The following is a 13,109-nucleotide window of genomic DNA, read 5'->3' on the forward strand; positions in this document are numbered from 1 at the left end:
AATTGTTTGCCATTTTGTTGTTATCCATGTAAATAAGGTGGATTCATAAATGGAGCTGCTATATATCCTCAATGTCTTCATTTAGACCAGTGGTTCTCAACCTTCCTAATGTTGTGACCCTTTAATACAGTTCCTCATGTTGTGGTGACCCCTCAACCATAAAATTTTTTATTGCTACTTCATAACTGTATTTTTGCTACTGTTATGAATCATAATATAAATATCTAATATGCAACTCCTGGGAGAGGGTCCCTCGACCCAAAGGGGTCAAGACTCACAGGTTGAGAACCACTAATTTAGAAACTGACCTTTTTTTTTTTTTTTTTTTTTTTTTTTTTTTTTTTTTTGAGACAGTGTTTCTCTGTATGATAGCTCTGGCTGTCCTGGAACTTACTTTGTAGACCAGGCTGTCCTCCAACTGATAAAGATCTGCCTGCCTCTGCCTCCCAAGTGCTGGGATTATAGGACGTTCTAATTTTTTTTTTTAATTTTGGTGGTGGTTAAGTGCATAAAACATAATACTGGAAGTATAAAATTTAACGTGAAGCTTCACAGCTTCCATTTCTAGTGCCAATTCAATCCATACATAAGTCGATTAAGCTGCATAGACTTTAGATCTGGTTAATTCTGGTGTGTGATAGTTTTATTTATTTGCAAGGGTGTTAAAAGATAATATAGTTTGCTCAAAATGGAGGTGGGTCATTTATTTGGCTGGAATTCGAGCTATGTGGTAGAAGATTTGCTTTGCATGTATAAAGGTTCAATGCCAAGTACTATCAAAAGAAAGGGAGGGGGGATGGATGGATCAAATAGATCAGTTTAGACTTATATATGTTATAAGGAATTAACAGGAGGTGGATGTGCTTTTTTAAAAGCCCATCTGGATATTTGGGGGCTAAGGACAAGAACACAGACACAGGCTTACATTCTGTATTTCTAGATATTTACTTTATTTTATTTTTGGCAGTACTGAGGATCAAGCTCAGGGCTTTGTGCCTGCTGGGTAAGTACTCTGCCATTCAGCTAGACCGCCAGCACCTGTCTAAATATTAAAGTTTATAAATCAAACTAAAAGAAAGCTGTGACTTGGAAATGACAGAAAGTTGGTGTAATATCAAAGACAACTGTTACTAGTCATATCTGGATAATCTTGGTAATAATGCATAACAAAATAAATATATACATACCTAAGTATTCATAAATTATTTTAAATGTATACTGTAAAATGATTTTACCTTTATATCAACAAAATAAGTATTGGAGCTCACTTTGTAGACCAGGCTGGCCTTGAACTCACAGAGATCAGCCTATCTCTGCCTCTGAGTGCTGGAATTAAAGGTGTGCACTGCCACACTATTTGTATTACAATAATAAATTTTTTGATTTTTCTCACAACAGCCATTGCTTATTGATGGTGATAGCTGACAAATCTTGTGTAATTATGGTTCTTAAGTATAATTTTGAAATCATTTTATTTTGAAGTAAAGTTTTGAAATTATTTTAATTTGAAGAAAATATTTGACCCAATATAGAAACAATTGAAATTTCTAATTAAACAACTTCAAGCACTATGCAGATTTAGAAGGGATGGGCTGCAGGACTGGAGAGATGGCTCAATAGTTAAGAGCACTAGGTGTTCTTCCAGGGGACCTGGGTTGGATTCCCAGCACCTGCATGGTGGCTCACAACTGTAATTCCAGTTCCTGGGGATCTGATATTTTCTTCTGGCCTCTGCAGGCACTGCACACAGTGTTACACAGACATACATGCAGGCAAAACACCCATACACATGAAATAAATAAATCTTTTATAAAAACCAGAAATAGTAGACTGGGATGTAGTCAGTTGGAGTGTTTACCTACCAAGCATGAGATCCTGGGTTTGATCCCCAGTATCACCTAAATCTGGCATTGTGGTGTACACCTGTGATCTCAGGACCTAGGAGATAAAAGCAGGGGAATCACATTCAAGGACAGTCTAAGGAAGGAAGGAAGGAAGGAAGGAAGGAAGGAAGGAAGGAAGGAAGGAAGGAAGGAAGGAAGGAAGGAAGGAAAAGATGAGGGAGGGAGGGAGAGAGGAATGAAGGATGGAGGGAGGGAGTTACAGTGATGTTTAATAAGACATATGTTGCTGTGGATATCGCTCTGTATGTTGTGAATATGTTGCTCTGATTTGGTTGATAAATAAAATGCTGATTGGCCAGTAGCCAGGCAGGAAGTATAGTATAGGTGGGACAAGCAGAGAGGAGAATTCTGGGAACAGGAAGGCTGAGTCAGGAGAAGCTGCCAGCCACCACCAGGAAAAGCAAGATGTAAAGATACCAGTAAGCCATGAGCCACGTGGCAAGGTATATATTTATAGAAATGGGTTAATTTAAGATGTAAGATCTAGCTAGAAAGAAGCTTGAGCCATTAGGCCATACAGTTTGTAATTAATATAATTCTCTGTGTGTTTATTTGGGTCTGAGCGGCTGTGGGTCCAGGCAGGACTAGAGAAAACTCCAGTCACAATATGCATTACATACTATATTAAAGAACTTATCAGAGGCTGCCATAATAAAGACCAGGGATTCAATTGCAGATACTAGTTTCTTACAGTTCTAGGCACTAGAGAGTTCAAGCTCAAGACACCAGCAAGGTGGGTTTCATTCTGAAGCATCTTCTATTGGCAAGTAGTTAGCCCCTTATGTATGATCCTTCCTGTAAGCTTTAGGAGAGAGCCAGCAAGCCTTGCAGTACAGTTATGAGAGGACAGTATCCTGCTATCTATGGTAGAGCACACCTGTTCTATCTTCTAGCATTTGGGAGCTAAAGGCAAGGGGATCACCACATGTTTGAGACCAGCCTGTTCTCTATAGCAACTTCCAGGTCAGGCACAGATACACAGCACAGCTTGGTCTCAATACAAATACTCAAATAAACAAATAAGTACAATCTTTTTAAAGGAAGAGGAGATTTGTCTTCCTCTGGCTCCCTAGTTCTGGGATTATTGAGGCATGAGTCACCATGCCTGGCATATTCTATTAAAAAAAAAACAACAACACAAAACTGTTTTGAAAGGACTATCATTGTCCTTCAGTAGAGAATCAATCTCATGCTTTACCATGTTCCATATAAACGTGCATATATAGGAACTCAGCAGGGATATGAGTGGTTAGTGTTGCAGACATGTTCCTCAGTCACAGTGCACTGCATGAAGACTGCACTAAGAAGTGTCTCCAAAATCACAAGAGAGAAGAGAGATTAGAGAGACACTCAGCTGTGCAAGACCCTCCCGAGTTCATCTGATGTGAGAAAGGTGTTTGAAAGTTCACAAATCCTCCTTTCTCTTACTTGAGTAGTTTTGCTAGTCAACTATTCCCAGCACTTTAAAAATTAGATTGAGTCCTTTTATTTTATGTGTGTTTTCCTGAGTGTATATATGTGCATCACATGTGGACCTGGAGTCACAGATGGCTGTGAATCATGGGAGTTCCAGGAATTGAACCTGGGTCCTCCGTGTAAGCAACAAGTGCTCCTAACCACTGAGCAAACTCTTCAGCCCCCTCCTTGCATTTTTGAAAAGTGTTGCTAGTTATGACAGGAGCAGAGGATAACCTATAGACCACCACAGTATTCCAACGCAGCTACCTTTTGTTTCCAGAACATGGTGCAAGAGACCTAAAGTGTTTCCATAGGGCCTAATGCTGTTTGTCACAGGAGATGATGTTCAGGACTCCATTTGTGCTGTGCCAGTGATGTTCTTATTTGTTCCTTAATGTCCGGTATGTTTTGTGTCAACTCCATGCAAGCCAGTTATCTGGGAAGAGGAACCGCAGTTGAAAAACACCTCCCTCCAATAGCCTGTAGGTGGATCTGTGGGGCCTATTCTTGATTAATGATTGATGTGGGAGGACAACAAAGCAGGCTGAGCAAGCCATAGGGAGCAAGCCGGTAAGCAGCACTCCTCTATGGCCTCTGCTTTGGTTCCTGCCTCCAGTATCCTCAGTTCCTGCTCTGAATTTCACCAGAGATGGACTGTAAAGTGGAAATGTAAGCCAAATGAACCCTTTTTCCCCCAAGTCCTTTTGGTCATGGTCTTTATCAGAGTAATAGAAAGCAAACTTAGACACATAAAAAAACTGTCTGTGCATATGTCTGTATAGGACCCTCTAAAATGAGGGGGCAGTTCTTCTCCTCTCTTGGTCTTATGGGTAGTATTAGGTGTAATGAAAGGCAATGACTTTGAACCATGCTATATAAAGGAAGAGTTTTCAGTCCTTTCAAGAGAGAACATTTGGGAGAATTAAGTCACCCAGGTCAGGTAGTAGTTTCAATGAGCAATCTCAAAGCAATGCACACTATAGCTATGAACTTGCTCTTCATCATGTGAACAGTGATAAATCCATCATTGACTCATAGAGTTTAGTGTGTTGATTAGAACTTACCAGTTTAGTGGTTTTGTTTGTACTTAATGTTATAGATCAGAATTCTGAACAAGCTTTTTGAGAAAAGGTCACATGTAGCCCAGGCTGGCTTCCAACTCTCTATGTAGCCAAGGATGACCTTGAACTTCTGGTTCTTTTACCTCTACCTCCTGAGTAGAGGTATTTTAGGCATATGCTACCATGCCTAATTTTTGTGGTGTTGTAGGTCCAACCCAGGTCCTTGTGCATGCTAGGCAAGTACTATACCAACTGAGCTACATCCTAGAATTGAACATTTCTTACTTTTGAGAAATCTGATGCTTATTTTTTTAGCCTTGGAAAGAGGGTTGGGAATATAGATCAGTGGTAGAATGCTTGCCTAGTACAGGCAAGACCCAAGGGTCAATTCCCAACATCACAAACAAGCACGCAGAATCTTGTAAAGGTAATTAATCTTCATATGCAAGCATAGAACTTGTTTGACAGGTGTTAGGAGTAGATTATGGAAAATCATTCCTATTGTCAATTAATAAAAGATTTCTCAAAATAGCAAATTGATTTCTCTTAGATTGCTCTAGGAGAGCAGCATATTTCTAAAAAGCCTCATGAGTAGCAGCAAAAGAAATTAGAATTTTATTCATCTAAACCCCATGTAGATATTGGAAAACACAGAAAGTTTTAACACAATTGGAAAGGGCTGGAGAGATGGCTGGGTGGGTAAGAGTACTTGCTGCTCTTCCAGAGGACCTGGGTTCAGTTCCCAGCACCCACACGGCACTTGACAACCATTTGTAACTCCATTTCCAGGAAGTCTAGCACTCTCTTCTGGCCTCCATAAGCACCAGGCATAAACATAGTGCACAGACATACATGTAGGCCAATCATACACATAACACAACACACACGTAAGAGATTTCATTTTTTAGCTTTTTTAAGCAGCAACATTAGCTATTGTTAGTGCAAAATGGTTATATACGATTTGCCTTTTACCATCAACACTCAACACTTGTGTGTAGAAAGTCCTCAATGGAGAAAGCCCTCCATGGAGACACAAATTTCAATACACCTTAGAGTGTGTGTGTATATATATATATAATGTAAACATTTTTACAGTGCCTCAAAGCATTTCAAACAATGCATATTTGATAAAAGTTAAAACATTTCAAACAATGTGATGTTTTTCAGAGATTAAGTGTAAAGAAAGTGAGTGTGTGTGTGTGTGTGTGTGTGTGTGTGTGTGTGTGTGTAGCTGGAGTTTTAAGAGAACAAACAAACAAACAAAAAAACCTACTCCAGGAGTCCCAAGGACTAGAGTTGCAGTTACCAAAAGCCCCCCCACCCTCCACCCCTTTTTGAGATAGGGTCTCACTGTGTAGCCCTAGCTGGGCTGGAACTCACTATGTAGATCAGGCTGTCCTGGGACTCAGAGATCCTCCTGCCTCTGCTGGGGTTAAAAGTATCTTATGGAGACAAGAAGACATCATTTGTTTGTATTTTTCCAGTGCCCCATACAGCGTGTGAGTCATTAAATATTTATTGAATGAATAAATTTTGACATCTTTCTTCTGCAGGATTGAACACGGGGCCTCAAGCATTAGGCAAACACCTACTAATGTACATCTCCAGCGCCACATCTCAACTTGAACTGGGTTTAAATTAAACATTAATCAACCCTGTACCTGCCTGGCATTCTTCTAGGCACTTGAATAACACTAAACATGCTGGAAACTTGATTCCCTAGAGGTACTCAAATTAGAAGTAGGTGTCAGGAAATAATACATTGGTAACCATGCAGCCATTCTGCAGGAGGCCTGATGTAATTTAGTGAGCCCTCCAAACAACCCACAGAAAACAGCAGAGTTCAACAGTCAATGATGAGACAGGTGTCAGTCTAGTTACAAATGACCACACATTAAGGAATGGTGCCCACATGGCAGCTAGTAGCATACGTTTCATACTACTAGCATTCTTTTTTTTTTTTTTTATCTTTTTTTTTTATTTTAAGTAAATTTATTTTACAACATCATTTAGTTCAACATAATAGCCACAGATTCCCATGTTCTCCCACTCTCGCCCCCCTCCCCCTCCCCCCACCCCACCCCCATTCCCACCTCCTCCAGATCAAGGTCTCCCCCGAGGACCGGGATCGACCTGGTAGACTCAGTCCAGCCAGGACCAGTCCCCCCCTCCCAGACCAAGCCAAGTGTCCCTGCATAGGTCCCAGGATTCAAACAGCCAACTCATGCAGCAAGCCCAGGACCCGGCACCAACACACAGCTGCCTCCCAAACAGATCAAGCCAAATGACTGTCTCACCCGTTCAGGGGGCCTGATCCAGTTGGGGGCCCCTCAGCCTTTGGTTCATAGATCCTGTGCTTCCATTCATTTGGTTATTTGTCCCTGTGCTTTATCCAACCCTGGCTTCAACAATTCTCGCTCATATAAACCCTCTTCTTTCTCACTAATTAGACTCCCAGTGCTCCACCAGGGGCCCAGCCGTGGATGTCTGTATCCAGATTCCTCAGACTTTCCTTGGATGGGGTTTATGGCACAACTAACAGGGTGTCTGGCCATCCCATCACCGGAGTAGGTCAGTTCCTGCCGTCTCTCGTCCATTGCCAGCAGTCTTTTCTGGCGGTATCTTTGTGGATCTCCGTGGGCCTCCCTAGCTCTCTGCTTCCTCCCCTTCTCATGTGGTCTTCATTTACCATGGTCTCCTATTCGTTGTTCTCCCTCTCTTTTCTTGATCCAGCTAGGATCTCCCACTCCCTTTCCCTCGATCGTCGCTCTTCATTGTTCCCACTCATGACCAGGCTGTTCATGTAGATCTCATCCATTTCTCCGTGTCTTTTTTTGGGGTCCCGTTTTCCAGGTAGCCTCACTGGTGATGTGAGTAGCAGTCCAGTCATCCTTGTTCCACATCTAGCATCTTCCTATGAGTGAGTACATACCATATTTGTCTTTCTGAGTCTGGGTCACCTCACTCAGGATGATTTTTTCTAGATCGATCCATTTGTCTGCAAACCGTATGATGTCATTGTTTTTCTCTGCTGAGTAGTATTCCATTGTGTATATGTGCCACAATTTATTTATCCATTCTTCAGTTGAAGGGCATCTAGGTTGTTTCCAGGATTTGGCTATTACAAACAATGCTGATATGAACATAGCTGAGCAAGTGCTCTTGTGGTATGATTGAGCATTTCTTGGGTATATGCCCAAAAGTGGTATAGCTGGATCTTGGGGGAGATTGATTCCCAATTTTCTAAGAAAGCGCCATATTGATTTCCAAAGTGGTTGTACAAGCTTGCATTCCACAGCAGTGGAGGAGAGTTCCTCTAGTTCCACAACCTCTCCAGCATAAAGTGTCTTCAGTGTTTTTGATCTTAGCCATTCTGACAGGCGTAAGGTGGTATCTCAGAGTTGTTTTGATTTGCATTTCCCTGATGATTAGGGATGTTGAGCAATTCCTTAAATGTCTTTCAGCCATTTGGGTTTCCTCTGTTGAGAATTCTCTGTTTAATTCTAAAGCCCATTTCTCGATTGGACTGTTGGTCGTTTTGATGTCTAATTTCTTGAGTTCCTTATATATTCTGGATATCAGTCCTCTGTCACCTGTGGGACTACTAGCATTCTTGATGGAGGTTATCAACGCAGGCAGCATCTTCTGCTGGATCAGTTCACTATCATAAACAACAACAACAAAAACAACAACAATTGTAGTATCTTAGGCAAGTTGCTTTATTTCTCAAAGTCGCAATGTATCTTCACCTTTAAAATGGTAAGATGACAACTATATCCTTCTAAAAGGTTGGTCTTGAGAAAATGTAAGTGAAGGTTCTAGGACACAGTAAGGATTTATTTAGTCCAGCCTCCAGCCACATATTATCACACATCAAGGCATAGGGATGGAGGAAGAGGGCACACAGTTTGCATATAAGTACCTGTTTACAGGTGCAGTCTTTAGGCGTTCAACGTCCAATACTTCACAGTCAGTTCCAAACCATGCACCTTCTATCGTCCAGTAAAGTGCCAGTTCTTCAGAAACACACAGCCAGTTGTACTGCCCTATCCCTTCTCTTTACTGCCATCTACCGGCAAGTGAATGGACGTCTCGCTCTTCGCAAACCTTGCTGTCATCCTAGACAATTTCATGAAGACAACTCACTCTAAAGCAGTCAGGCCATTCCCTTAACTAGACAATCCTCTTCCATGGCTAATAGGATCACCTTGCTGATCTTGGAATATTAACTATATATCGCTGTGTAGAAGACACGAGGTCCTTGTGCTCACAGACAAGCACCGGGGAAACGAGGAAGGTTGTCTCTTCAATGAAAGATGTATACCTATTTTCCACCCAGAAGGCTGGGTGTGGACGCAGTTAACAGCCGGGTGACCTGTGCTATCTGTAGGGCCAGACCACACCTGAATCTCCCAGACAACGATGTTTACCCCAGACTCTTCCTCCCTAGACCTTTATCTTGAGCACAGTTTCTCACTCAACAGAGCCCATCCTTAAGGGAGAAGTCACATGTAATTTATAACTTGCTGACCTCTACACTATCTACACAAGCAAGACCACACCAACGTCTCCCCTAGGCCCTTTAAGCTACAGAACTCATTCTTATGGAAGAGATAACATGTACTTTGCAGAAGAGTTTCAATGTCACCGTGGCTTAAGCACAGGATTGAGATAATTGTTACCAGGAAACTTTTTTCCAAAATTGTATTGTACTCTAGAAGTTTCAACCAACACCATTTACTGAGTCATGTTGAACCAGACTTCGTCCTTGCCTCACACAGATCATTGCCTTACTGACTGTAGCATTTGCAGAGCACACCCTGCCCGCCCCCCACCCCACCTGTTTTAGGGTTTCTATAGCTGTGAAGAGACACCACAACCATGGCAACTCTTATAAAGGATAACATTTAATTGAGGTGGCAGCTTACAGTTTCAGAGGTTCAGTTCATTATCATCATGGCGGGGAGCATGGTGGCATGCAGGCAGACGTGATACTGGAGGAGTAGTTGAGAGTCCTTCATCTTGCAGGCAATAGGAAGAAAACTGAGACTCTGAGTGTTATCCTGAGCAAAGGAAACCTCAAAGTCCACCCTCACAATGGCATGCTTCCTCCAATAAGGCCATGCCCACTCCAACAAAGCCACACCATACATCCTAATGGTGCCACACCCTATGAGATCATGGGGGTCAATTACATTCATATTACCACACCCCTCCCACATTAGTGTATAATAAGTTATCACAAAATTTAATAGCTTAAACTGGCAGATATTTGTTATTTTATATAGTTTCTGTGGACTATAAAATTTTTAGTAGAGAGAAACAATCAAGATACTGGGAGCCATAGTGGTGGTTGAGTGGTTAAGAGCACTTGCTGCTCTTCCAGAGGGCCCAGGTTCCGTTCCCAGTACCCACAACCACCTGCATGTCCAGCTCCATGGAATCCAACACTCTTCTCTGGCCTCCACAGGCACCGGGCACTTACATAGTATACATACATGCAGACAAACACTCATATGCATAAAATATAAATAAATAAAAAGTTGTAGTCAAATGGTCCAGTTACTCTGAAGGCTGAGGCTGTAGGATAACTTGAGCCCACAAGTTTGAGAATAGCCTGGACAACGTGATAAGAAAAAAAAAAAGAGAGAGAAAACTTGCAAATAGTTTCCTAGGTGGTCCTGTGGCTCAGGCTCAGGGTGGAGGCCTACCTGAGGCTAAAGAGCATAACTTACCTAAGAAATGGCAGCTTGCTGCTGGTTGTGGGTACAAAGATTGCCTCAGTTCCTGTCATATGGGCCTTTCCACAAGGGCTGGCCGCTTTAGTGACCTCCTGGCATGGTGGCTGACTGGCTTCCCTCAGAGCAAGTGACCCACAGTGGAAGCTACAATGTCATATACTAACATTTGCACAGTATACTATGAATATATATATGGAGAGCCTGAGAGCAACCTTGCAGACTTCTCCTTTTGGTTGTACAAAATTTTCTCAGCTAGGTCTCCCTATGCAGCCCTGGCTGACCTACAGAAGTTCCCAAAGCTCTCAGGGAGAAGACAGATGTTTTCAAGGATTCTTAGTCATAAAATAAAAGGCAGGACAATTGGTCATGAGTTAGATTTATCTTTCTGCTGATCATGTTCCCCACAACCCTGAGACACTGAACTTGTCAGGAAATTACAAATGTTCTGGAGGAACTTTCTCCCATTCCTTAAACAAGGGTCTTCCAGAATGTTCATTATTTTAATTGTACAAATGTAGGCAGTGTGGTGTAATAATAAGCTGTATACATTCACCTGTCATGATCAGGGTAGTAAGCATTTTCATCTACTTAAATCTTTTTTTATTTTTATTTTTTCTATTTGGGAGCTAAAGAGCTCTCTGTGCCCTAACTACTGTATTGACTAGCCAGGCAACAAGACAAAAAAGAAAAATTCTCTTAGCCGGGCGGTGGTGGCGCACGCCTTTAATCCCAGCACTTGGGAGGCAGAGCCAGGTGGATCTCTGTGAGTTCAAGGCCAGCCTGGGCTACCAAGTGAGCTCCAGGAAAGGCGCAAAGCTACACAGAGAAACCCTGTCTTGAAAAACAAACAAACAAAAAAAAAAGAAGAAGAAGAAAGAAAAAAAGAAAGAGAAAAAAAAGAAAAATTCTCTTAAGAACGTAGGTCTCATTTATCTTTTCAGTTCATACCCAGTCTCACAGAGGCCTTTTAACTGAATTTGTTAAGGATTTTAAACTTGAATAAGACTATTTTCTCAGCAAATTATAGAAGAAGACTAAAATGTTCTCCCTACCAACATGCTTTAGATAGATGATAGATAGATAGATAGATAGACAGATGATAGATAGGTAGATAGATAGATAGATAGATAGATAGATAGATAGATAGATAGGTTTTTTGTTGTTGTTGTTTTTTGAGACAGGGTTTCTCTGTGTAGTTTTGGTGCCTGTCCTGGATCTCACTCTGTAGACCAGGTTGGCCTCAACTTCATAGAGATCTGCCTGTCTCTGCCTCCCGAGTGCTGGGATTAAAGACAGCAGTCAACAGAGCTGGGTGTGGTGGGACAGGTCTGTAAGTGCTAGCGCTCAAAAAGTTGAGACAGGAGAATTCCAGTCTGCAGCCTGAGATACATGGTCAGTTTAAGACCAGCCTGTACATACCAAAATCCTGTCTCAAGGGGGAAAATAGTCACTAAAAGCTGGTCCTAGAGGAATTCCTTCCTCTAGAACAAAGACAGTATGCCAAAGTTAAGAATCTGAGCCTTAGCATTCGGCAGAGTTTTGGGGTTTAGCTCAGTTCTTTGATGGACAGAATATAGTAACATTGCTGAGCCCCATACACAAATCAAGCACAGACATCAGCTGAGGATAGCCAGCACCTAGCATGTGAAAACACTCAACAATTTCTTGCTGAGAACTAAATAAATCCTTGGTATTGAATTTACTGTTTCAGTCATGGACTCTGTACAACAAAACTGTGCATCATAAACATTAGCAAACATCAATTATTATTTTAGAAATAACATATTATTTCTAAATAATAATATTTAGAAAAAGGTTTTAGCCAGGCAGTGATGGCGCATGCCTTTAATCTCAGCACTTGGGAGGCAGAGCCAGGAGGATCTCTGTGAGTTCAAGACCAGCCTGGTCTACAGAGCAAGATCCAGGACAGGCACCAGAACTACACAGAGAAACCCTGTCTCAAAAAACCAATAAAAAAAAGAAAGAAAGTAAGGAAGGAAGGAAAGGAAAGAAAGAGAAAGAAAGAAAAAGAAAGAGAGAGAGAGAGAGAGAGAGAGAGAGAGAGAGAGAGAGAGAAAGAAAGAAAGAAAGAAAGAAAGAAAGAAAGAAAGAAAGAAAGAAAGAAAGAAAGAAAAGAAAAGTTTTATATAGTCAAGTCTGGCCTCAAACTTGCTATGTAGCAAAGAACAACCTTTTACAGAAGATCCTCCTCTCACTAAATTCCCCAGTGCTGGGTTAAGGATGTATGCTCTACCATGCCCAGTTGTATTTGGTGCTAGGTACCAAATTCAGGGCAAGTACTCTACATCCCCAGCATCGCAAACATTAATTATGAAGAGCACAAGTTCAAGTTGTGGAAAGTGATTAATGACCACAGAAAAAGTGACACACGGTAAAGAACGCTTACTTTTGTTTATTTGTTTGTTTGTTTGAGACAGGGTTTCTCTGTGTAACAGCCCTGGCTGTCCTGGAACTTGCTCTGTAGACCAGGCTGGCCTCAATCTCACAACAAAGATCCGCCTGCCTCTGCCTCCAGAGTGCTGGGATTAAAGGCGTGCGCCACCACACCCGGCGAACGTTTACTTATTATAACCATCTAGATTTAGTGTGATGCAAGGCAGCATCAGGTGATTCCCCAGGAGCATCCTGGTGTGACACTCACTTTTTTTGTTTGTTTGCTTTTAAGGCAGAGTCTCACAGTGTAGTCCTGACTGTCCTGGAGCTAGCAGTGTAGACCAGGCTGGCCACCTCTGTCTCTGCCTTTCTAGAGTGCTGTGATTAAAGGCGTGCGCCACAACACCCCGTCCACACTCACTTTTAAAATGCAGATTTTGCACAGTAGTGGAAAACTGTACCAGCTTAGTGCTTTTCTTATATATAATTATTGAGACCGTAAACAACAAAAATATTTCTGGGATGGTTGTTCAAACCTGAAAGTGAGCTCG

Source organism: Peromyscus leucopus, chromosome 2 (genome assembly GCF_004664715.2).
Source record: "Peromyscus leucopus breed LL Stock chromosome 2, UCI_PerLeu_2.1, whole genome shotgun sequence".
In the NCBI taxonomy this organism is placed as follows: Eukaryota; Metazoa; Chordata; class Mammalia; order Rodentia; family Cricetidae; genus Peromyscus; species Peromyscus leucopus.